We start from the raw sequence: 26,114 nt of genomic DNA, 5'->3' as shown, positions 1-26,114 counted from the left end.
ACCTAAAGGTAAGTACTATGTTCGCTTTTCGAGTTGAAATTTTCGCGGTTACTTTATCAAAATAGTTCAATATAAAGCATATAAATTAACTAAATTGATGTTTCTTGTTCCTCTAAATTTCGGCAAGACATTATGGGAATATGTTTGTTTTCATTTATAATTTTGATCATTTCAGGAAAAGTAATCGCGAAAATAATGAGATTTTCAACTCGAAAACCGAACACAGTACTCACCTTTATACACATCCCACTTTCGACTGAATGAAATTTTTTCGAAAGACAAAATTTTCTCTAAAATCTTTTATCAAAATACACAATTTGAAATGTTTTCTGCATACAAAACTTTTATTAAATTTATTCTAAAGACAAAATTTCTATGAAATTTTCTCTAAATACAAAGTTTCTATAAAATTTCGTTTAAAAATTAATTTTATATAAAATTTTCTCTAAAGCCAAAGTTTCTAATTTTCTCTAAAACAAAATTTCTATGAAATTTTCTCTAAAGACAAAAGCTATATGAAATTTTCTCTAAAGACAAAATTTCTATAAAATATTCTCTAAAGACAAAATATCTATGAAATTTCTATAAACACAAAATTTCTATGAAATTTTCTCTAAAGACAAATTTCTATGAAATTTTCTCTTAAGCCAAAATATCTATGAAATTGTTTCTAAATACAAAATTTCTATAAAAATTCCTTTAAAGAATAATTTTACATGAAATTTTCTCTAAAGGCAAAATTTCTATCAAATCTTCTCTTAGACAAAATGCCTATAAAAATTCATCTAAAGACCAAATACCTATGCAATTTTCTCTAAAGACAAAATTTCTATGAAGTTTTCTCGTAAGACAAATTGTCTATAAAATTTCATCTAAAGACAAAATTTCTATGAAATTTTCTCTAAAAAAAATTCTATGAAATTTCCCCTAAAAACAAAATTTGTACAAAATTTTTCGTAAAGACAAAATTTCTATGAAATTTTCACTAACGACAAAATTTCTAAGAAATTTTCACTAACGACAAAATTTCTAAGAAATTTTCTCTAAATACAAAATTTCTATGACATTTTCTATAAAGACAAAATATCTATGAAATTTTCTGTAAAGACAAAATATCTATGAAATTTTCTCTAAAGACAAAATTTCTATGAATTTTTTTCTAAAGACCAAGTTTCTATAAAATCTCATTTAAAGATTCATTTTATATGAAATTTTAAAATTTCTTTGAAAATTTCCCTAATTTTCTCTAAAGAAAAAAATTCTATAAACTTTTCTCTAAAGACAAAATTTCTGTGAAATTTTCTCTAAAAACGAAATTTCTATAAAATTTCATTTATATGAAATTTCTATATTATAAAGACAAAATTTCTATGAAATTTTCTCTAAAGACGAAATATCTATGAAATTGTCTCTAAAGACAAAATATCTATGAAATTGTCTCTAAAGACAAAATTTGTACAAAATTTCCTTTAAAGATTAATTTTATTTGAAATTTTCTGAAAATTTCTGTAAAGCAAAATTTCTATCAAATCTTCTCTTAAGACAAAATGTCTATAAAATTTCATCCAAACACAAAATTTGCACAAAAATTTTCCTAAATACAAGGTTAGGTTAGGTGGCAGCCCGATGTATCAGGCTCAGTTAGACTATTCAGTCCATTGTGATACCACATTGGTGAACTTCTCTCTTATCACTGAGTGCTGCCCGATTCCATGTTAAGATCAATGACAAGGGACCTCCTTTTTATAGTCGAGTCCGAACGGTGTTCCACATTGCAATGAAACCACTTAGGGAAGCTGAGGTGGGATAATCCACCGCTGAAAAACTTTTTGGTGTTCGGTCGAAGCAGGAATCGAACCCACGACCATGTGTATGCAAGGCGGGCATGCTAACCATTGCACTACGGTGGCTCCCTTCCTAACGACAAAGTTTCTATAAAATTTCATCTAAAGACAAAATTTCTGTGACATTTTCTCTAAAAATAAAATTTTTATGAAATTTTTTCCAAAGACAAAATTTCTATGAAATTTTATCTTATTTTATACAATTTCATTTATAGATAAATTTTTCTCTAAAGAAACAAATTCAAATTTCCATGCCTAAAGATACAATTTCTATAAAATTTTCTTTAGAGACAAAATTTCTATGAAATTTTCTCTAAGGGCAAAATTACCAGGAAATTTTATATAAAAACAAATTTTTAAGGAATTTTATCTAATAAAAAATTGGATATGGAATTTATTCTAATGACAACATTTCTATAGAATTATATCAGACAAAGAGTTCTGTGAAATTTTCTATAAAAAAATTTCTAAAAGACAAATTTTCTGTGAAATTTTCATTGAAATTTTTTCTAAAGTTTAAATTTCTATAAAGTTTAATCTAAAGACAAAATTTCTAAGATATTTTTATAAAGACCTATAAAAAATGTCTACGACATTTCAAACGAAAAAAATCTATTAATTTTTCTCGTTGTTTTGTAAAATTTTAATGAAATTTTCTCTATTGATAACAGTTTTCTAATGTGTAAAAACGCCTAATTATATGAACAAGTACATTGGGAACGTGTATTAAAGATTGTCTCACGATTTCCTTACCGAACTTTTTTGTCTTTAAATCGCATTAAAAATGCGTCTAAGGGGTTATTGAAATAAAAGATAATTTACATAACTGGTGTAAAAATTTTACAAATGACTACTTCTCTTTTATATTGTTATAAAAAAAGACCTTTGCATAAATATGTAAATTTAAACCCATTTAGATAGAGGTCTATGGATATAATAAACGAAAATAAACAAACATTAGTATATAGTGGTCTTTGAAAAATTCAGAGCCCATATTAATGTGCATTTGTAACAAAAAAAAATATATATATAAATATTCGAAATTAATTTAGCATAATTTGAAAGCAATTTTATAGACCAAAATCGAGTCAATGAACCCTTTACAATTGCCAAATAAAATTTACAACGACCGATGATTAAATAAAACTGTGAGTTTCTGTTAACCCTGGAAAGTCATCCTTATTTTTTGTACACTAACGTCATCCTTCGTCATTTTGACTACGGCATATTTCAAGACGCTATAATTTGCATTGTGAGCAAAAATGAGAACCAAATTTGAGAATATTTTCTTATTCAATATGTTTTTAATTAGTATACAACAAAAATTCATAAAATAGTTTAATTAGTATAGCTTAAATTTACCATTTCCCAATCGACTAAAATACATTTTAGATCGAAATTGAAATTATGCGTCGTCATTTTGACGAAGGATGACTGTCCAGGGTTAATTTTCTTTTGCAAGAGAACCACGTTGAAATATAAAAGTTTCTATGTAGAACTATGGAATATTTGTAAATAATTATAGATGTTAAATGATGTAAATATAAATATTGTATTTTTCCACTATGGGTCCTTTTTGACACACATGAGCCCTTAGCTTTAGGTGCCTTGTTGTAATTCCCACGGATAGAAACTCAGTGTCTGGGTCCATCTCGAATGCGTCGCAACACATAAAAAATCATAAACGGCATGCAGATTTCGAAACGATCCGTTGATGAAGGTGAATTCGTAATGGTTATGAATTAAAAAAAAAATCGGCTAATGTGGGTTAGGTTAGGTTAGGTTAGGTTAGGCGGCAGCCCGATGTATCAGGCTAACTTAGACTATTCAGTCCATTGTGAACTTCTTCCACATTGGTGAACTTCTATCTTATCACTGAGTGCTGCCCGATTCAATGTTAAGCTCAATGGCAAGGGTTACACCTGGATTGTCTGCTCCACCGACGTTAAAAGTCGCCTTAGCACATTTCACCACCGACGGAGTGGCCATAAGAACAAATATTTTAAGACTTTTCATGGCTAAAGAAAAACGAAACGCCCATTAACGCCCATGGACAAAATCGTGAACCTTCCGCTTTGATCTTTTGTGACCGTTTCCATTCAGTTTTTTACCGTTCGTTCACGATTTTGGAACCTAATTTTTTTCTATTATTGTAACACAATTTTTTTCAAAAAATAGCGTAATCTGAAATGGTAACACTTCGCCTTAACTACCCTGTATTATAGTCTGCCATTTGGCATTGTTTAGTTTTTAAACTTTTTTTGATCATTCTTTAAATTATTGAAAATTTTAAGCTGCTGAGCCTAAGGCTTCCAATCCATGTTAGACGATGATGGGCGAGCTTCGGACCGACTGAACTCAATTCCTTTTTGTTCCAATTTCTTTAATTTTTATCTGACATATATACATTACCTAATGGCCAATAAGATGTCATATAACTATGGTCAGTGTCAAATGCATAATGACTCATTTGTCATTAGTGCTCTTTCATGTGACAACCTGAATTTCACAAAACGTAAACACAACTAATGATATCGTTTTAACATCGTAACCATTGAAAGAAAACCAACAAAAGATACACTTGCAAAACAAATTTACTTGAAAATCAATGATTTTGAGAATCGTTGAATTCAAAGATTTTGAGGATTTTCCCATTGAATTCGAACCAAAGAGGACGCTTCTTTAAATTAAAAATATTTTTAATGAAGCTATCAGAAAACTTAAAATTAGGATAAATTTTTTTTTTAATTCAATGATTTTGTTTACTTTAAGGATACCAAACAAAAAAATCTTATATTTTGTAAAAACTTTATTTCTATAGAAATTTTTTTCAAAATTCTATTTCTATAGAAAATTTTATCAAAATTTTATTTCTATAGAAAATTGTGGCAACATTTTATTTCTATAGAAAATTTTGTCAAAATTTCATTTCTATTGAGAATTTGGTCAAAATTTTATTTCTATAGAAAATTTCCATAGGAAATTAGGTCAAAATTTTAATTCTATAGAAAATTTGGTAAAAATTTTATTTCCATAGAAAATTTTGTCAAAATCTTATTTCTATAGAAAATTTTGTCAAAATTCTATTTCTATAGAAAATTTTGTCAAAATTCTATTTCTATAGAAAATTTTGTCAAAGTTTTATTTCTATAGAAAATTTGGTCAACATTTTATTTCTATAGGAAATTAGGTCAAAATTTTGTTTCTATAGAAAATTTTGTTAAAATTTTATTTCTATAGAAAATTTTGTCAAAATTTTATTTCTATAGACAATTTTGTCAAAATTTTATTTCTATAGGAAATGTTGTCAAAATTTTATTTATATAACAAAATTTGTAAATAATTTTATTTATATAAAATATTGTGCCAAAATTTTATTTCTATAGAAAATTTTGTCAAAATTTTATTTCTATAGAAAATTTTGTCAAAGTTTTATTTCTATAGAAAATTTTGTTAACATTTTATTTCTATAGAAAATTTTGCCAACATATTATTTTAATAGAAAATTTTGTAAAAATATTATTTTCATAGAACATCTTGTTAATATTTTATTACTATAGAAAAATTTATTTTTACACAAAAATTTTCAAATAATATTAGTTCTATAGAAAAGTTTGTCAAAATTTCATTTCAATACAAAATTTTGTCAAAATTTTATTTCTAAAGAATATTTGGTAAAAACTTTATTTCTAAAGAAATTTTTTTCCAAATGTCATTTCTATAGAAAATTTATCAAAATTTTATTTCTATAAAAATTTTTGTCAAATTTTTATTTCTATAGAAAATTTTGTCAAAATTTTATTTCTAGAGAAATTTTTGTAAAAATTTTATTTCCACAGAAATTTTTGTAAAAACTTTATTTCTATAGGAAATTTTGTCAAAAAGTTTGTTTTTACACAAAAATTTGTAAATAATTTTATTTCTATAGAATATGTGGTCAAAATTTTATTTCTATTGAAAATTTTGTCAAAAGTTTATTCTACAAAAAATTTAGTAAAAATTTTATTTCTATAGAAAATTTGGTACAAATTTTATTTCCATAGAAAATTTTGTCAAAATTCTATTTCTATAGAAAATTTTGTCAAAGTTTTATTTCTATAGAAAATTTGGTCAACATTTTATTTCTTTAGGAAATTAGGTCAAAATTTTATTTCTCTAGAAAATTTTGTCAAAATATAACTTTTATAGAAAATTTTGTCAACATTTTATTTCTATAGACAATTTTGCCAAATTTTATTTCTATAGGAAATGTTGTCAAAATATTATTTTTATAACAAAATTTGTAAATAATTTTAGTTATATAAAATATTTTGCCAAAATTTTATTTCTATAGAAAATTTTGTCAAAATTTTATTTCTATAGAAAATTTTGTCAAAATTTTATTTCTATAGAAAATTTTGTCAAAGTACCATTTCTATACATTAGTTAACATTTTATTTCTATAGAAAATTTTGCCAACATATTATTTTAATAGAAAATTTTGTAAAAATATTATTTTTATAGAACATCTTGTTAATATTTAATTTGTATAGAAAGTTTTATTTTTACACAAAAATTTGTAAATAATATTAGTTCTATAGAAAAGTTTATCAAAATTTTATTTCTATAGAAATTTTAGTCAAATTTTTATTTCTATAGAAAATTTTGTCAAAATTTTATTTCTACAGAAATTTTTATAAAAATTTTATTTCCACTGAAATTTTTGTAAAAATTTTATGTCTATAGAAAATTTTGTCAAAATTTTAATTTTACACAAAAATTTGTAAATAATTTTAGTTCTATAGAAAATTTTATTTCCATAGAAAATTTTGTCAAAATTTTATTTCTATAGAAAATTTTGTCAAAATTCTATTTCTATAGAAAATTTTGTCAAAGTTTTATTTCTATAGAAAATTTGGTCAACATTTTATTTCTATAGGAAATTAGGTCAAAATTTTATTTCTTTAGAAAATTTTGTCAAAATATAATGTTATAGAAAATTTTGTCAACATTTTATTTCTATTTTGTCAAAATTTTATTTCTATAGGAAATGTTGTCAAAATTTTATTTTTATAACAAAATTTGTAAATAATTTTAGTTATATAAAATATTTTGCCACAATTTCATTTCTATAGAAAATTTTGTCAAAATTTTCTTTCTATAGAAAATTTTGTCAAAGTTTCATTTCCATAGAAAATTTTGTTAACATTTTATTTCTATAGAAAATTTTGTTAACATTTTATTTCTATAGAAAATTTTGCCAACATTTTATTTCTATAGAAAATTTTGCCAACATATTATTTTAATAGAAAATTTTGTAAAAATATTATTTTTATAGAACATTTTGTTAATATTTTATTTCTATAGAAAATTTTATTTTTACACAAAAATGTTTAAATACTATTAGTTCTATAGAAAAGTTTGTCAAAATTTCATTTCTATACAAAATTTTATCAAAATTTTATTTCTATAGAAAATTTGGTAAAAACTTTATTTCTACACAAAATTTTTTCAAAATTTAATTTCTATAGAAAATTTGTAAATAATTTTAGTTCTATAAAAATTTGGTCAACATTTTTTTTCTATAGACAATTTTGGAAAATTTTAAATTCTGTAGAATTTTTTTGTCAAAATTGTATTCCTATAGGAAAATATGTCAAAATATTATTCCTATAGAAAATTTTGTCAAAATTTTATTTCTATAGAAAATTTTGTCAAAAATTTCTTCAAAATTTTTTTGTCTATAGAAACTTTTTCAAAATTTTATTTCTATAGGAAATTTGATCAAAATTTTATTGCTATAGAAAATTTTGTCGAGATTTTATTTCTATAGAAACTTTTCTCAAAATTTTATTTCTATAAAATATTTTGTCAAAATTTCTATAGAAAATTTTGCAAATTCTTATTTCTACACGCTCACAAAAAATCGCTTCTGTAACATATACTCCCAAACATATTTTGCTTCAAGCATATACATTTTTGGGTATTGCCCAAACATTTATATGTTTGATCTCTTCCAATATATAATATGTTTGAAAGCATATTGGTCTAAACAATATATGTTTGGGTAGTCTAAGTTCCAAACATTTTGTATTTTTGCATCCAAATTCAATAATGTTGTCTTCCAAAAAACAATATGTTATTATATGAACATATAATATGTTTGGAAGCATTTTGCACCCAAAATTATTATATGCTTAAAAAAAATTCTCAAAATTTTATTTATTTATTTATATATTTACAATCATAATGAATTATGAAAATAAACAGGTAATATAGGTGCTGACAACATAGGTTTTCGACCTGAATGCTCAAAATTTTGTTTCTGCCCAATTGTATATTCCCCCACATCTTTCGCACTTCCACGAGATTTTAGTTCTTAGCACCTTTTTCTGTAATACAAACATTGTAGAAGAAATTATTCAATTGTATGATTTTTTTATTTTAATTTTACCTTTTGCCGGACGGGGATTCGAACAGCGGACCACACAGTTTGTAAGGATCAAAGAAGTAGCTGATCAATTGCCCAAGGAAAAATAAAATGTTAATTTTGTAATAACAAGCAACAACCACCAACTTAATTCAATATCGCTCCCTGTTAAATAGCGCTCCAAGCTACTAAACACATATATGTTTATAGGCTATTTCTAAATTAATACATGTTTGCATCCAAGCATATTATATTTACAAACATTTTATGTCCCAAACATAATATGTTCTAACATATTAACATATATGTCCCAAACATGTTATGCTAGTTTATGAACATTATATGCTTGCACTCAAAAATATTGTGTTTAAAAATTTGTGTTCCAAACATATAATGTTTATAGCCAAACATATGAAAAACAGTCTTTTTCAACCGTGTATAGAAGATTTTGTCAAAATGTTATTTCTATAACAAATTTGGTCAAAAATTTATTTCTATAGAAAATTTTGTCAAAAATTTTATTTTATAGAAAATTTTGTCAAAATTTTATTTTATAGAAAATTTTGTCAAAATTTTATTTCACAAAACTCCACGGTACATTTTTGACATGTTTTTATAAAATCCAAAATCATTAAAAAAAAATCATTGAAAATCCAAAATCATTAAAAATAAATAAAGTCAAGCGAATTACAATAAGATCATCCGTTACAAGCCGCCGTTAGAATTAATTATGTGTACTAATTAATGACATGAAGAATCTTCGAATTTTTATCTTATGCAAATCGTTTTCGTCTTCGGTCAACATGTGTATTTATGAACCAAAATTTACTTCTAAAAAATTGGTTGGAGTCGTTGGACCTATGAACCATATTAATTTCGAATCTTCAGGAAATGTTTTTCCAAGCAGAGAAATTCCCCATCAAATCCCATGTCCCCAACTGAAAGAAATATCCCTTTGACAACACTTAGTGTGAGTCCTACCAAAATATCTTCATGTGGGAATAAAAATTTTTCACCGTAAGTATGCGTGAGTAAAATGTTACTCACGACATACGACTTTAATAGAGGGACACAAATGTGAAAAATTAGTGTCCAATATTTAAAGAAAAAAAAATTTAAATCAAGGACTATATTATTTCCTTTAAAATAATATGGCCTTAATATTGTGCAAAGTGAGTGTCCTAAAACTAAAGATGCACAATTTTTCATATTATGTCAAAATTTTCTTCAGTATGGTGTTATCGAATTTACTGATATTGATTATAATAAAACATTGTGAAGGTTATGTGTTTTGTATAAGAAAAAACTATAGGTGTTGTCCTGGAAATATCCATTAGTGCCTCCTGCTTACGTCAACCTTATCCTACGTTACTGTTACGAACACATTAATTCAATTCACGATTGACAGTGAATGAAATCAACAGTTTCTCGGATGAGATTTGGCAATCGTAATATACAAGAGGCCTTTCAAAATCAATACGCATGGATACTGCTTACACACTAAAATCACAAAAACCGAAAAAAAATCCGGACTTTTACTAAGTAGTGTTATTGGTTTTTATTTTGTTTTCTTCTTTTTTGGGTTTTTTGCTTTATTTTAAAATTTCATTTCATTTCATTTTATTTCATTTCATTATTTTTTATGCCACACATGACCCACACTGCTGGGCAAATGGGATGGATGATGCCAAGGTTTGAATGTTACATAAAGGGAAAGCATTTCAGCATTGAACTTCATCATGTTTAAGTTGGTTGGTTGGTAGGTATATTGGGTGGTGGTTAGTGAAGCTGTTTGTTTTGTTTTTGCTTCACGTTCTCCATGATATGAGATTGGTCTACGCTCGCTATGAAGTTGACCAAGGGGGATGCTGTCTGTAGACGTTGGCTTTAATGGAGTGAATGAAGATCATGATGATGAGCTCAATCGAAGAGTAAATAAAGTAAGATGACCACAAAACACCAAATCTTTATTTCATCAGCGTCAAAGTTTGACAAAAACAAAATACAAAAGCAAACGAGCAAAGTTAACGGAAGAAGGTGATGAAGACTACAACGCCACCGGCAATTTTTAACGAGGCGGAATCTTCGTAATCAAAACACCCATACTCTCACTTAATTTTATCATTCGTACTGTGTGCAGATTTGCATTGTGAGCGTTATTATCGTTGTCAATAACGCTGTTTTACAGTCATTTGTATTGAAGTATTACAAATTTGAAGAGCTAAAACAAATCCTCAAAGGAAGAAATCCAACAGTTTCGAGTCAAATAATTATGGAGCTCGTTTGTTATCCCCCTAACGTTATTATTATATTATAACGTTGTTATCCCCCTAACGAGTTCCATAGCAAGGAACCTCCTTTTTCAAGCCATTCTTTGTTGACTCGTGCTGAGTCCGGATGGAATATCCATGGTTCACGGTCGAAAATTTTTCTGCTTTTTTCTTTTATACAGTTTCCTGATAAATTTTCAATTTGTTGAATGCAATAGATCAAAATGCTTTGTAAGCTTGTAGACAATAACATGAACTGTCACTTGCAGCAATGAATATGTAGCCACGAAGCTTTCAGTAGGGGAGTTGTGAACCACTGCGGTCTCAGTAGAAGAACATTACGCTCTCAGTAAAGTAAATATAGGTCCGAACACCTCAGTATGTGTACACTAGATCCGAAGGTATCAGCGCGGACCCGAAGATCTCAGTACAGAAACTATAGCCTTCAAATCCCCATAAAGGAAATCTAGGTGCCAAATTCGCAGTAATGAAACCATAACCCCGAAGCTATCACTGGAGGAACCAGCCTCAGTGAAAGAACAGTAGGTTCTATGTTCTGAATAGGATAACCTTAGACCCGAAGTCATGATTATGGGAACTGTAGGTGCGAGGGTCCGAAGATCTCAGTACGGAAAATGTGGTCCCAAGGTCTTAATAGCGGAAAGTTAGCCCCCAAGTCTGGAGTAAACAATCTGTAGCCTGGAAACTGTAAATCACGCCAGTCTCAGTTGAAAAATATTAGGTTCGAAGTTCTCAGTAGCGAAACAATAGACCTAATGGGCTCAGAATGGGAACTATGGGCCCAAAGCCCTCAGTGCGTAAACTGTAGGACCGAAGATCTCAGTACAATAACCGGAGGTCCAAGGTCTCAATAGGAAAATGTAGGCCCCGAGATCTCAGTAATGAAACTATAGCCCAAAAGCTATAGGCAAGGGAACTGTAACCTACGCCGTCTCGGTAGAAGAACATTAGGTTCAATGGTCTCGGTAGAGTAATTAAAGACACGAAGGCCTAAGTGTGGATCCAAAACCCTCAGTGCGGAAACTAGATCTACGGGTCTACAGTTTCCATACAAAACCAAACTTGCAGGGGAAATGTGAAGTTCCAAATTCTCAGCAATGAATCTCTAGCCTCAATCGGTAGTAGCCGGCCGCGGTAGAAGAACAGTAATCCGAAGTTCTTAGTTAGGCAACTATAGTCGCGAAGATCTCACTATGGGAACGGTAGGCCCGAAGCTCTCAGTGAGAAAACTGTAGACTCGAAGATCTCCGTGCGGAAACTATTGGTCCGAAGATTTCAGTGCAGAATCTGTAGTCCCACGATCTCAATAGCGGAAGGTTATGCCTAAATTTGGAGTAATCATTCAATAGCCCCAATCTCTCATTAGGGAAAATGTAAATCACGCCGGTTTTTCTAGAAGAACATTAGATTCGAAGTTCTCAGTAGTGTTACAATAGACTCGAAGACCTCAATATGGGAACTATAGGTTCAATGCACTCAGGGCGGAACAACTGTAGAGCCAGAGATCTCAGAAGAGAACCTGCAGGTCCAAGGTCTCAATCGAGTTCCAGGCTCTTAGCAATGCAGTACCTAGTCCACAATCTATAGTACCCAGTCTCGGTAGATGAATAGCAATCCAAAGTTCTTGGTTAGGCTCGAAGCTTTCGTTGCGGAAACTGTAGTCCCAAAATTTCAATAACGAAAATGTAAGCCCCAAGTTTGCAGTGGTCAATATGTAGCCCCGAAACTCTCAGTAGGGGAACTATTGTTCTTCAGTAGAAGAACAATATATTCGAAGTTCTCAATAGTGTAACTATAGACCCGGGGAAATCAGTATGGGAACTATAGTTCCAAAGCCCTCAATGTAGGAACTCTAGACCCGAAGATCTCAGTACAGCAAATGTACGCCCAATGTCTCAATAGGGTAACTGAAAGCCTCAAGTGTTTAGTAATGGATCTGTAGCCGCGAAGGTCTTCCTAGAAGGACTGCAACCAACTGCGGTCTCAGTAGAAGAACAATAGGTCCGAAGTTGTCGATAGTGGATGTAACTATAGGCCCGAAAGTCTCAGTTGGGAAACTGTAGGTCCGAAGATCTTGGTACGGAAACTGCTGGCCCAAGGTCTCAACTGTTTTCAGTAATGAAGTATTTCCATATTATGTTGTTGCTAGATTCAATAAACGATCATCCCTGCTGGAAATAATCCCAGCGAAATGTTGGATGAAAATAATGGAATATTTTAATATTTGTTTTATTCGCATTTTAAACATGACCTTGAAAGCCCAGGAAAAATGTATACAAAAAAGTTAATGAAGTTTTAAGTTATGAATCTGTAGTCGCCATGCGCTACAACCCAATCCGGCCTTAGTAGAGCAGTAAGCCAAAAATTCTTAGTATGGTAAATTAGGCCCAAACGTCTCAGTATGTGACAGATAACATAGGTCCAAAGCCCTCAGTGGGGAAACTGTAGGCCCAAAGATCTCGGTACAGAAACTATAGACCTAAGGACTCAATAGGAGAATTGTAGGATCGCACTTTGCCGTAATGGATCTGTAGCCTCGTTGCTCTTCGTAGGGGAAGTTTAAACCCGTCTCAGTAGAAGTAGGGTAACTATAGACCCGAAGGTCTCAGTATGGGAAGTGTAGGTCCGAATCTATAAGTGCGTAAACTACACGTCCCAAGATCTTAGTACGGGTTTGGGAGCCATCGTGGTGCAATGGTTAGCATGTCCGCCTTGGATACAAAAGGTCGTGGGTTCGATTCCTGCTTCGACCGAACACCAAAAAGTTTTTCAGCGGTAGATTATCCCACCTCAGTAATGCTGGTGACTTTTCTGAGGGTTTCAAAGCTGCTCTAAGTGGTTTCACTGCAGTCCGAGTTCGAACGGCTTTTTAAATCCGTTCGGACTCGGCTTTAAAAAGGAGGTACCTTGTCATTGAGCTTAACATGGAATCGGGCAGCACTCAGTGATAAGAGAGAAGTTCATCAATGCGGTATCACAATGGTCTGAATAGTCTAAGTGAGCCTGATACATCGGGCTGCCGCCTAACCTAACCTAACCTAGTACGGGATCTATTGGCCCAAGGTATCAACGAGGTAACGGTAAGACGCAAGTTTTCAGTATTGAATCTATATCCTCAAGTTCTCTGTAGAGGAATTGTAACCCAATCCGGTCTCTATAACTAACTATAGGACCGAACGTCCCACTATGGAAACTGTCCAAAGTACTCATTGCGGAAACTGTAGACCCGAAGATCTCAATCCGGAAACGAAAGTTCGTCAGTCAGTACGGCAATTGTAGCCCCGAAGATCTCAGTATGGGATCTGTATTGGGATCTTCGTTGAACCAACAATTCCTATACTGATCTCGGTACAGTACGGGATATGTTGGTCCAAGGTATCAATAGGGTAGCTGTAAGGAATAAGTTTTCAGTATTGAATCTGTATCCCGAAGCTCTCTGTAGGAGAACTATGACCAAATCTGGTCTCAGTGGAACAACACTAAGTAGTTATAGGACCGAACATCCCAGTATGGGAACTGTAAGTCCGAAATGCTTAATGCGAAAACCGTAGGCCCAAATATTTCAATACGGAAACGCAAGCTCGTCAGATAGTACGGCAACTGTAGGCCCGAAGATCTTGGTATAGTCTCAGTGGAAAAATAGTTCCTATAGGACCGAACATCCAACTTTGGAAACTGTAAGTCCGATGTGCTCAAGGCCTAAAATTTCAATACGGAATCTCAAGTTCGTCAGATACTACGACAACTGTAGGCCCGAAGATCTTAGTATGGAATCAGTACTGCGATCTGCTTTGAGCCAACAATTCCTATGCTGATCTCAGTAAAAGTTTTATAGAACAAAACAAAAAAAAAAAATGGTCTTCTTTCCTTTTTTAATGAAATTGATTTCTAGTTGATAATTCAGCTATGTTTCCGCAGAACACATTACGAAACCGGGTCCAAATACCAATTTTCTCCAGTTGCCAAGAGTTCTTTTCAAACCACTTATTTATACATAACATACTGTAGATACTCCCATTATATTTTCTAAGATATTTCTTTGTATACCCTATAGAATAGAGGATAGTGATAGTTTACATAGTTTATTTATAGGTCGACAACTGAAAGATTTCTACTACAACAATGGGTCTCTTTGAATCCATATTGCCAAAAGCTTCTGCTATTAATAACTTTCATTTAAAATAGATTTGAAAACTAATTTGAATAGTTTTAGAAAATGCTAATGCCCAAAAAAAAGGTATTCAAGAACTTGTCATCTAAATCTATGAATAGTCAAAGAATATAATTTAGTTTTTGGAATCTTTTGAAATTTTGCAAATGACAAAATAATATATAAAATATTTAAATCAAACCTTTTCAGCTCTCTCATGAGATACTCATTTCATATCTTAGTCGATATGAGCAAAAAATCTTACACGACTTTAAAAATATATCGGGAGTTGTAAGCGCCGCAAAAGAATTGAAAATTATGCATTTATTTCTGTCGAACGAAAAATTTTGAAATTCAAATTCAAACCAGTTTCTCTAAGAAGGTCAATGCGCGACAAAGACTCCTACTGTATGAACATTTCATTTTTATCTTCCATAATAGATGCAGAGGCCCACAAAACTTAAAAACCATTGCCAATGAGATGAAATGTAATTTAAAGACCACGAAACAACAAATCGAAATGTATGAGGGGAGGTAGGGGACAAAGCTTTTGACTTTAGACAAAATTTATCATTGTACAAATTGACAAATTGAGTCACCCAATTGTGGTAACACATCGTACCAGAGTTGTATGTAAGCCATGATCATAATCATAAAATTATTTAATATTTTTATTTTTGAATTGATGCATAACTGCAAAAATTGCTCTTAAGTACAAATGAACTTGCTGTGTGTGCCCAACCAACATTCATTCGAATAAGGTACAAATTACACCTATGCGCATGTGCGAACATACTACACGCCTTCACCACACACTCTTCAGTTCGCCAAAAAAGAGTTCGATTTACGAATATGTGGTGTGGATCGACTTTGTCTTGGTATTGGTGGTTGAGTGTGTCATTTTTGACTTTTCGTAGTCGTTTGTCGAAGTCGTTGGATAGTTTTTTGAATATGAATGTATTTGAGTATTTGCGAGGAGTTGTTAGGGTTTTCTATCCAAAAGGTATGCCACTAGGGTTGCCATATATTCAGAATTCCCAATGAAACAAATATTTTGTGAGTATAAAAATTGCAAAAAATTCTGAATAAAAATTTTTAATTAAAACATAGTCTTTGCTCTAAAAATTGTTTTCTTTAACTTTTAACTACACTGAAAAAAAAATCCGCAGTTAAAATAATGCTAATTTAAAAAAAAAATATTTGTTTGAAGTTCAATTTAAATATTTTTTTTCGAAATTTTCCACAGCCCAATGAAATTTTCCGTTTAAGTATGTCTCAAATATTTTATGAATTACTTTTTACTTTTTCTGTGTACTGAGGTGAAATACCCAGAAAAAGAATAGGAAGTTGTTCCACGCATTCCGGAATCCCCCATTAATTACTTTCCACTTTTGATGCAGTCCTTTTGGACAAGTCTTAGAAAGTAAGGAATTAAGTCGTTTTCAAATTTAAGTTTTGGACAATTAAATTTGGACAATTAAATTAAAAAAGAATGGAAAATCACTAAAATAAAAAAAATAACAAAATTCATCCCCGCTGGGATTTAAACCTGTGGCGTTTGACTTTTTCACTTTCATGGAAGTTCTTTTGAGAAGGTTTTGCGAATTACGATAATTTTTTGTTGATTTTTAATAGAAAAAAAAATATTTATACAAAAATATATGCCGGAAAAAAAAAAACAAAATTAAAATGATGTATAACATAAAAATATTTCTTTTAGAAAACTATTTAATTAATAAAATTGCCGATGGTAGATTTGAACCAGCTATCTTTTATTTTTGATTCATAATAATAAAGAAGATCTCAGGAAGTAGTTAGAATGTCATGCCGTGGTGTCATATTAGGTTCATATCACAAACATTTGAATAGACGTTTTGATGCATCGTGTTCAAAGGCGTTTGTGGCTGAGTGTGCCAAAGCGTTCTGTTATGGTGCCAACAGACACAGGTTCTACCCCCGGTGGAGCATGTCCGTCCGTCCGTCCGTCTGTTGAAATCACGCTAACTTCCGAACGAAACAAGCTATCGACTTGAAACTTGGCACAAGTAGTTGTTATCGATGTAGGTCGGATGGTATTGAAAATGGGCCATATCGGTCCACTTTTACGTATAGCCCCCATATAAAGGGACCCTCAGATTTGGCTTGTGGAGCCTCTAAGAGAAGCATATTTCATCCGATCCGGCTGAAATTTGGTACATGATGTTGGTATATGGTCTCTAACAACCATGCAAAAATTGGTCCACATCGGACCTTAATTATATATAGCCCCCATATAAACCGATCCCCAGATTTGGCTTGTGGAGACTCTAAGAGAAGCATATTTCATCCGATCCGGCTGAAATTTGGTACATGGCGTTGGTATATGGTGTCTAACAATCATGCCAAAATTGGTCCACATCGGTCCATAATTATATATAGCCCCCATATAAACCGATCTCCAGATTTGGCTTGCGAAGCCTCAAAGAGAAGCAAATTGCATCCGATCCGGCTGAAATTTGGTGCATGGTATTGGTATATGGTCTCTAACAACCGTGCAAAAATTGGTCCACATCGGTCCATAATTATATATAGCCCCCATATAAACCGAACTCCAGATTTGGCTTGCGAAGCCTCAAAGAGAAGCAAATTGCATCCGATCCGGCTGAAATTTGGTACATGGTATTGGTATATGGTCTCTAACAACCGTGCAAAAATTGGTCCACATCGGTCCATAATTATATATAGCGCCCATATAAACCGATCCACAGATTTGGGTTGCGGAGCCTCAAAGAGAAGCAAATTTCCTCCGATCCGCCTGAAATTTAGTACATGATATTGGTATATGGTCTCTAACAACCATGCACAAATTGGTCCACATCGGTACATAATTATATATAGCCCCCATATAAACCGATCCCCAGTTTTGGCTTGCGAAGTCTCCAAGAGAAGCAAATTTCATCCAATCCGATTGTAATTTGGAACATGGTGTTAGTATACGATCTTTAACAACCGTGCCAGAATTGGTCCATATCGGTCCATAATTATATATAGCCCCCATATAAGACGTTCTCCAGATTTCAAATTAGGAACGTGGTGTTAGTATATGGTCGCTAACAACCATACCAAAATTGGTCCAATCACACAAAAATTGGTCCATATCGGTTCATAATCATGGTTGCCACTAGAGCCAAAAATAATCTACCAAAATTTTATTTCTATAGAAAATTTTGTCAAAATTTTATTTCTAGAGAAAATTTTGTTAAAATTTTATTCGGTTCATAATAAAATTTTCATCATTGTCAAAATTTTATTTCTATAGAAAATTTTGTTCAAATTTTATTCGGTTCATAATCACGGTTGCCACTCGAGCCAAAAATAATCTACCAAGATTTTATTTCTATAGAAAATTTTGTCAAAAGTTAATTTCTATAGAAAATTTTGTTAAAATTTTATTTCTGTAGAAATTTTTGTGAAAATTGTCCTTCTATAGAAAATTTTGTCAAAATTTTTCTTTCTATAGAAAATTTTGTAAAAATTTTATTTCTATAGAAAATTTTGTTAAAATTTTATTTCTGTAGAAAATTTTGTCAAAATTTTATGTCTACTTTGTCAAACTGAATTATATACGTATTGGATCGATCTTTTTTGATTTAATATATACCACGTATGGACTTACATACAATTTAGAAGATGGTGTTAGGAGGTTTTAAGATACGTTGCCATCGGCAAGCGTTACCGCAACTTAAGTAATTCGATTGTGGATGACAGTGTTTAGAAGAAGTTTGTACGCAATCCATGATGGAGGGTACATAAGCTTCGGTCTGGCCGAACTTACGGCCGTATATACTTGTTTTTTAAATTTTTTCATCCAAATGAACTTCCAAGGCACAACTTCTAAAGCAATGCAAACGATCCAAAAATGGAGTACTTCCGTTCTATGACAAGCCCATGTAAAATTCATTGGAGATGATCGGCTTTTGATCAAAATTCTCTTAAATGTTATTTAGTTATAAATTCCAATTCTAAAAACATCACCAACATTTATATGTAACGTATTTCGAAAAATATTTCACACCGAAAAAAATCCGCTAAATTTAACTTATTTTTTTTACAAAAAAATTATTTGTTTGTAGTTAAAATGTATTTTTTTTTTTTCGAAATTTTCCACAGCCTAATGAAATTTTCCTTTTTTTAAGTATGTCTCAAACATTTATGAACTAAACATGGGTATAAAGTTCAATGACCGTACACATAAGTTCAATATGCACTAAATTAAAAGAAACAAGTATATACAGCAGTAAGTCCGGCCGGGCCGAATCTTAAATACCCACCACCATGAACCAAATATTACGATTTCCTTTGAAATTTCAGGATGGCTTGAGGACTTGAGGACACTTCCCGAAGATAAATTTAAAGATTTCACCTATGACGACTATATCAGATTCTGGATTTATAAGAACCATTTTTGTTTGAGTTTTAGAGGAATCATTAACATCTCTTGTAAGTGTGCAAGAAAATTATAAAATAAGTGTAGTTCACTTTGGGTTGAGTGAATTACCCGAATTTATTCTCATAATTGGTTGATAGTTTTGCTGCAAGTAGAGGATGCTTATGAGGAATGTGGTAATTCCGAAACAGCTGTACATCCAACCAACTTGCAGTCTATAGGGCTTTGCCCAAATAAATTTGACAAGCATACTTTACCTCTGTTGGTTAAGCTACACTTGTAGTTTAGTCAATGCATGGCTCAAGTGTAGTTCACTTTGGGTTGAGTGAATTACCCGAATTTATTCTGATAATTGGTTGATAGTTTTGCTGCAAGTAGAGGATGCTGATGAGGAATGTGGTAATTCCGAAACAGCTGTACATCCAACCATCTTGCAGTCTATAGGGCTTTGCCCAAATAAATTTGACAAGCATACTTTTCCTCTGTTGGTTAAGCTACACTTGTAGTTTAGTCAATGCATGGCTTTAAGCTGAGATAAAAAAAAAAAAAAAAAAACGTCTTGATTTGAAATCTGTAGAAGTAAAATCTGGAAATTTTACATTGAGTTTCAAGCAATTTTCATGATCAGTGCGCCTTCTACACCCTCCAGAAGTGAAGTCGGTCAATATGGAGGCATTACCAAATAGACCGATAAAAACTTAATCCGATACACGTTTTTGTGAGCCTAAAATACCAGAATATTTAAAATTTCAGGCAAATCAGATGAAAACTACGGTTTCTAGAAACCCAAGGAGTTAAATCGGGAGATCGTTCTTATGGGGCCTATACTAAAATATGGACCGATACTCACCGTTTTCGGCACACCTCTTTATGACCCGAAAATGCCTCTAGATCAGGGCTGCCAATAAAATTTCAAAAAAAATCGTCACTTTTTCCGATAAAAATCGTCATAATCGGCACTTGCATTTTAAAAATCGACAAAAAAACGGCAATATAAATACTATTAAAATTAAACATATTTTTTGGGGTAAAAACAAAACAAAAGTATTTATTTCACATACAAAATAGAAAATTAATGTACACAACTATGCATTTCAATAAAATAAAATATATAGGAATCAGTTTTGTCAACAAATAACATTAAAATTAAAATAACTTTCTAGTTAAACAAAAATATTTCAAAATTTTTATATAAAAAATGTATTTTTCTAAAATATTGTTATTAATTAGTAACATTTTTATTCAAAAAATAAATATTTTGAAACTCAAGAAAAAGTCCCGCGTTTTCAAAAACAGGTGATTTTTTATGGTGTTTCCGATAGATATGTCTATATGTGGCTATACTGATCAAGAATATATATACTTTATATAGTCGGAAATCGATATTTCGATGTGTTACAAACGGAATGACAAACTTATTATACCCCCGTCACCATTCTATGGTGGTGGGTATAAAAATTCAGTGTTGCCAGTATTTTCCGCGCTCTTGTCCCCAAAATGGGACACTTTCATCCCCAAAAATCACTAATTGTATCCTTACGAAATAATATCACAATAGTAAAAAAAATCTTAGAAATATATTGTATGGTAGCTCTTGGATCCCCCAATAAATGCCGTTGAAGATAAGGAATGTTTTTTACTATATTTTGAGTATTTTTTAGCACTTCTTTAAGCACTTTTTTTGTAGGAGTTTGTAGGAGTAAAGAATTTAATATAAAACATAAATTTAATATAAACTTTAAACCTGATTTATTATACCGAACAGATTTCGAAAATTCCCCACAAAAATCCCCAAACTTATGGAAAATCCCGAACTCGTGCCCAGCCTTCGTGGCCGAGTTTTGGAAAAATCCTCAATACTGCCAACACTGCGTACGATTTCCAAAAATAGTAAGAATGAATTACTGAATTATTAAAATGGTCATGATTTTTTTTTTTAATTTTAGTTCATTTTTTCTTCTTTTTTAGTTTCATTTAAAAAGTAGGCCAGAGCATTAAATTTTCCTGATTTAAAAAACGGCTTGTGGAAATCTCAAAATATGGAGTATAATTTAGTTCAATTTTCGCACCACGTAGTTCATTCTTGCTATACTTTGTTTTCTGTGCATCAGATACACTACACTAGTGGTGCAACAACATCATTTTAAAAGATAATTACTACTTTTGTACTATATCGTATTAATATTTATTTAACTAAAGAATACATTTTCAAAATTTGCATTTTTATAATTATGATTAAAACTGATATTAGATTACACAGTTGATATTACATAATAATAATGAAAGTCAATCAACCGTTTGATGTGTGAAATCGTTCAACGGCTATTCATAAGCGTAGGAAGGCCTCTGGGGAGGGGGCTTAGACCCCCCAGAAAAATTTTAGCCCCCCCCAGAATTTGAAACTCTATTTATGATTTTCCATTTATCAACAAATGTCAATAGTTTTTAATTTTTACAAAAATTAAACAAGTATATCCAATCGCACAAAGTTCCTCTACAGACTTTCATGAACAATCGAATTACTTGGGTTGTGGTAGCAGTTGCCGATGGCAATATTTGAAGTCAGATATTTATGAAATAAAGCTGTGGTTGAACTTATGATTGATTTAGTTTAGTCAATTTAATTAAAAAAATAGTAATTGATATTAATACTATTCTTTCATAAATTAATATCTTAATAATGCTGCGAAAAAGCGTTGCCAAAAAAGTAGTGAAAATGTTCTTTTTGGGTCTAGAAGTGGTGCAAAATTGGCGGAGAAGCAATGAATGTAATATGAGCTTGTCATAGGATAAATGTCCACCGTTTCAACAGCCGTTGCAATGAATTTGCATCACTTAAGGTAAGATCCGAATTCAGTGTTTTCAATGTGAATTAAAAAATTTTGTGATATTTTCCCAAATAAATAATTTTTATATTGTTTTTATGACTTTTAATGCATTCTGACGCTTGTTTGAAACGTTTTTCCTCGAATAATTTCCAAATTTATCGATTTTTCTATAATGGATTTAGCATTTTGTGGCAAAATTTGAATAATTTGTACCAATTTATTTATTCTTACTCTTTTTAAAGTATTTGAAAAAAAGAAAACAAAAAATTACACATTAAAATATGAAAAAAATGAAGTAAAAAAACTTCCTGTGTAGTTAAAATAATTGAGGACATTTTTGGAAGTACTTCTAAAGTTGTGCCTTAAGAACAACTCACAATTTTTTTGTTGGGAACTACTTTTAGTTGCTTTATTATAAATTAATTGTCGAGTTATTTTAATGTCTAATTTTTAATCAATTTTATGAAATAAAACATTAATTGAACCTATAAGTTCAGTCTATAAATTTTTAGCTAGGGGGGCTATAGCCCCCCCTAGGAAAATTGTCTAGCTACGCTAATGCGGCTATTACAAGTAAACAGGTTGACGGCCGCTATAATACAAGTCAAGTTCGAAAACAAACCAATGATTGAAATAAGGATATTGATATATACAGTGAAACCTCTCAAACTTGGGCAGTTGTCAAAAGTAGAGAAAATTTTCACGAAAATGATGAGACGCTTGCTATATTATCACTTTCAAATTAGTACCTCCCAAATATGGTCAAAATTAAGGCAACCATGAACAGAAAAAATATCACCAAAATATTTCCTATTCAAAAGTTAATTGAAGCTGAAAACTTTTTCAATTAAAAAATTAATTGATAAAAGTGTCTGTTTAATCAAACTAAATACATTAAGTCTATTAGGTCATTGATTTTAAAAATCTTAAATTTTTAATTTTAAAAAATACAAACAATTAACTTTTTAATCAAACTTGGAAAACTAAGTCAGTTACAAGAGTGTTAGTTTTTTTTTTAATTTTTAATTAAAAAAAAAAAAAAATAATTGATACAATAATTTTTTTAATCAAAACAAGAAAACACAAAGTCTTTAATTAAAAAAAATAATTGACACAATAATTTTTTAAATCAGTGGATATTTTCAGGATTTCATTAAACAATTATTTGTTCCAATTAACAATTTAATAAAAAATAATCGATATCGATTGCAAAACTCAATTAATTGTTTAACTGATTTGATTAAAAAGTTTACCTAAATAATTTCTTGAATCTGTTAAAAACTGATTTTTTATTCAATCATTTTCGTGACTGACGGCTTTTCAATTAAAACATTAATTGGGCCAATTAAAAACAATCACGAAGATTAAATTTTTTGCTCATTTTCGTGACTGACGGCTTTTCAATTAAAACATTAATTGGGCCAATTAAAAAAATCACGAAGATTAAATTTTTTGCTTGTGAGTGGGCATCCATTTTTGAAAGGTTACATTGTAACAGGTAGGCTGATAAGTCCCCGGTCTGACACATAATGCATATTATTTTTATATAGTACCAACCTTCAAATGATTCGTGTCAAAATTTGACGTCTGTAAGTCAATTAGTTTGTTATTGTGAAAAAAATGGAAAAAAAGGAATTTCGTGTTTTGATAAAATACTGTTTTCTGAAGGGAAAAAATACGGTGGAAGCAAAAACTTGGCTTGCCTTTCCGGACTCTGTCCCAGGGAAATCAACAATAATTGATTGGTATGCAAAATTCAAGCGTGGTGAAATGAACACGGATTACGGTGAACGCAGTGGACGCCCGCAAGAGGTGGTTACCGACGAAAACATCAAAAAAATCCACAAAATGATTTTGAATGACCGTAAAATGAAGTTGATCGAGATAGCAGAGGCCTTAAAGATATCAAAGGAACGTGTTGGTCATATCATTCATCAATATTTGGATATGCGGAAGCTCTGTGCAAAATGGGTGCCGCGCGAGCTCACATTTGACCAAAAACAACACCTCGTTGATGATTCTGAGCGGTGTTTGAAGCTGTTAACTCGTAATACACCCGAGTTTTTCCGTCGATATGTGACAATGGATGAAACATGGCTCCATCACTACACTCCTGAGTCCAATCGACAGTCGGCTGAGTGGACAGCGACCGGTGAACCGTCTCCGAAGCGTGGAAAGACTCAAAAGTCCGCTGGCAAAGTAATGGCCTCTGTTTCTTGGGATGCGCATGGAATAATTTTTATTGATTATCTTGAGAAGGGAAAACCATCAACAGTGACTATTATATGACGTTATTGGAGCGTTTGAAGGTCGAAATCGCGGCAAAACGGCCCCATATGAAGAAGAAAAAAGTGTTGTTCCACCAAGACAACGCAACGTGCCACAAGTCACTGAGAACGATGTCAAAAATTCATGAATTGGGCTTCGAATTGCTTCCCACCCACCGTATTCTCCAGATCTGGCCCCAGCGACTTTTTCTTGTTCTCAGACCTCAAAAGGATGCTAGCAGGGAAAAAATTTGGCTGCAATGAAGAGGTGATCGCCGAAACTGAGGCTTATTTTGAGGCAAAACCGAAGGAGTACTACCAAAATGGTATCAAAAAATTGGAAGGTCGTTATAATCGTTGTATCGCTCTTGAAGGGAACTATGTTGAATAATAAAAACGAATTTTGACAAAAAAATGTGTTTTTCTTTGTTAGACCGGGGACTTATCAGCCAACTTGTTATACATGGGGGTTATATTTAAATTTAATTAGAATTCTTTTAAATTTAAGCTGAAACCAGATAGAAAATGAATACGTTATATTAACGAATTGTTTGATTAAAACTGAGCAAACGAAACAAATTCATAAATACAATGCCATTATACATATATGTGATGTAGTTTCTGGTTAACGATGAAAAGTTTTGTTCTAGTAATGACAATTTCATTGTCGTAATGAAAATGCTTCGTTATATCAATGAACAATTGTCCTTGGCTTAATTTTAATGCAAGTTTTTGTGTATGACGATCCTTCATGACCACATCGATTCAATAGCTTATTCTGTGCCAATCAGCATGTGTACTTCGATCCCCAATCACAAAATTAATTGATTCAAGTAATTTGTAATTGATCAGGTGGTTTCGGTTGAAATTACCATGAAATATTCTTTTTTTATTTTTTTATTGTAATGAATTTAAAAAAAAACGAACACAGAAGAATGAAGATAAGGCAACTGATTCTTTGTTAAAATTTTTGGAATGTCAATGTATAACTTTCATATGGTTCATTTTAAGGAAATTTTGTTTCCATCTCAAGAAGAACATTTTTGGGTGTACATTAAAAGTAATAACTTAATTGATCCAATTAATTTTTAATTCAAATATCTTCAATCACAGAAATGAAAGTATCAATCACCAAAGTTAATTAAAAAATTAATTAATACAACTAATTTTTGTGATTGACTTTTTTTCAAATAAAAAATTTGTTTAATCAATTAAATTTTTACTTATATATATAAAACTCAATTAAAATTTTAATTCGATAATTTTTCGTGATATTTTTTTCTGAGTATACATATCAAAGGCTCTAGACCCAGACTGGATTTGTATAAATTATCAATTTTTTTTTGTCCTAATAAATTAATTAATTTGTCCTAATAAATCAATTAAAAAATTTGTTTAATCAATTAAATTTTTACTTGTACATATAAAACTCAATTAAAATTTTAATTCGATAATTTTTCGTGATATTTTTTTCTGTGTATACATATCAAAGGCTCTTGACCCAGACCGGATTTGTATAAATTATCAATTTTTTTTTGTCCTAATAAATTAATTCATTAATTAGATACAAGTAAAATAAATAGGTTTGTTATTAACATGCCATATTTTTCTAATCTTAAGATTACTATACTATAACTTATTACATTTTATTGATATATCTGTCAACAATATTAAGTAATTTTGTTTTTTGTTTTTATACCCTCCACCATAGGATGGGGGTATATTAACTTTGTCATTCCGTTTGTAACACATCGAAATATTGCTCTAAGACCCCGTAAAGTATATATATTCTGGGTCGTGATGAAATTCTGAGTCGATCTGAGCATGCCCGTCCGTCCGTCCGTCTGTTGAAATCACGCTAACTTCCGAACGAAACAAGCTATTGAAACTTGGCACAAG

At 30.9% G+C, this 26,114-nt stretch overlaps 1 protein-coding gene across 2 annotated transcripts in view; it reads left to right on the top strand.

Moving 5' to 3' along the window:
- LOC142223807 (acyl-CoA Delta-9 desaturase) overlaps positions 1–26,114 on the top strand; it is a 118,286-nt gene that overhangs the window by 26,629 nt on the left and 65,543 nt on the right. The window lies entirely within an intron of this gene.

The sequence above is a fragment of the Haematobia irritans genome, chromosome 1, assembly GCF_050003625.1.
Source record: "Haematobia irritans isolate KBUSLIRL chromosome 1, ASM5000362v1, whole genome shotgun sequence".
In the NCBI taxonomy this organism is placed as follows: domain Eukaryota; kingdom Metazoa; phylum Arthropoda; class Insecta; order Diptera; family Muscidae; genus Haematobia; species Haematobia irritans.
The sequence above is the reverse complement of the archived record's forward strand: the minus strand, read 5'-3'. Positions and strand labels throughout refer to the sequence as shown.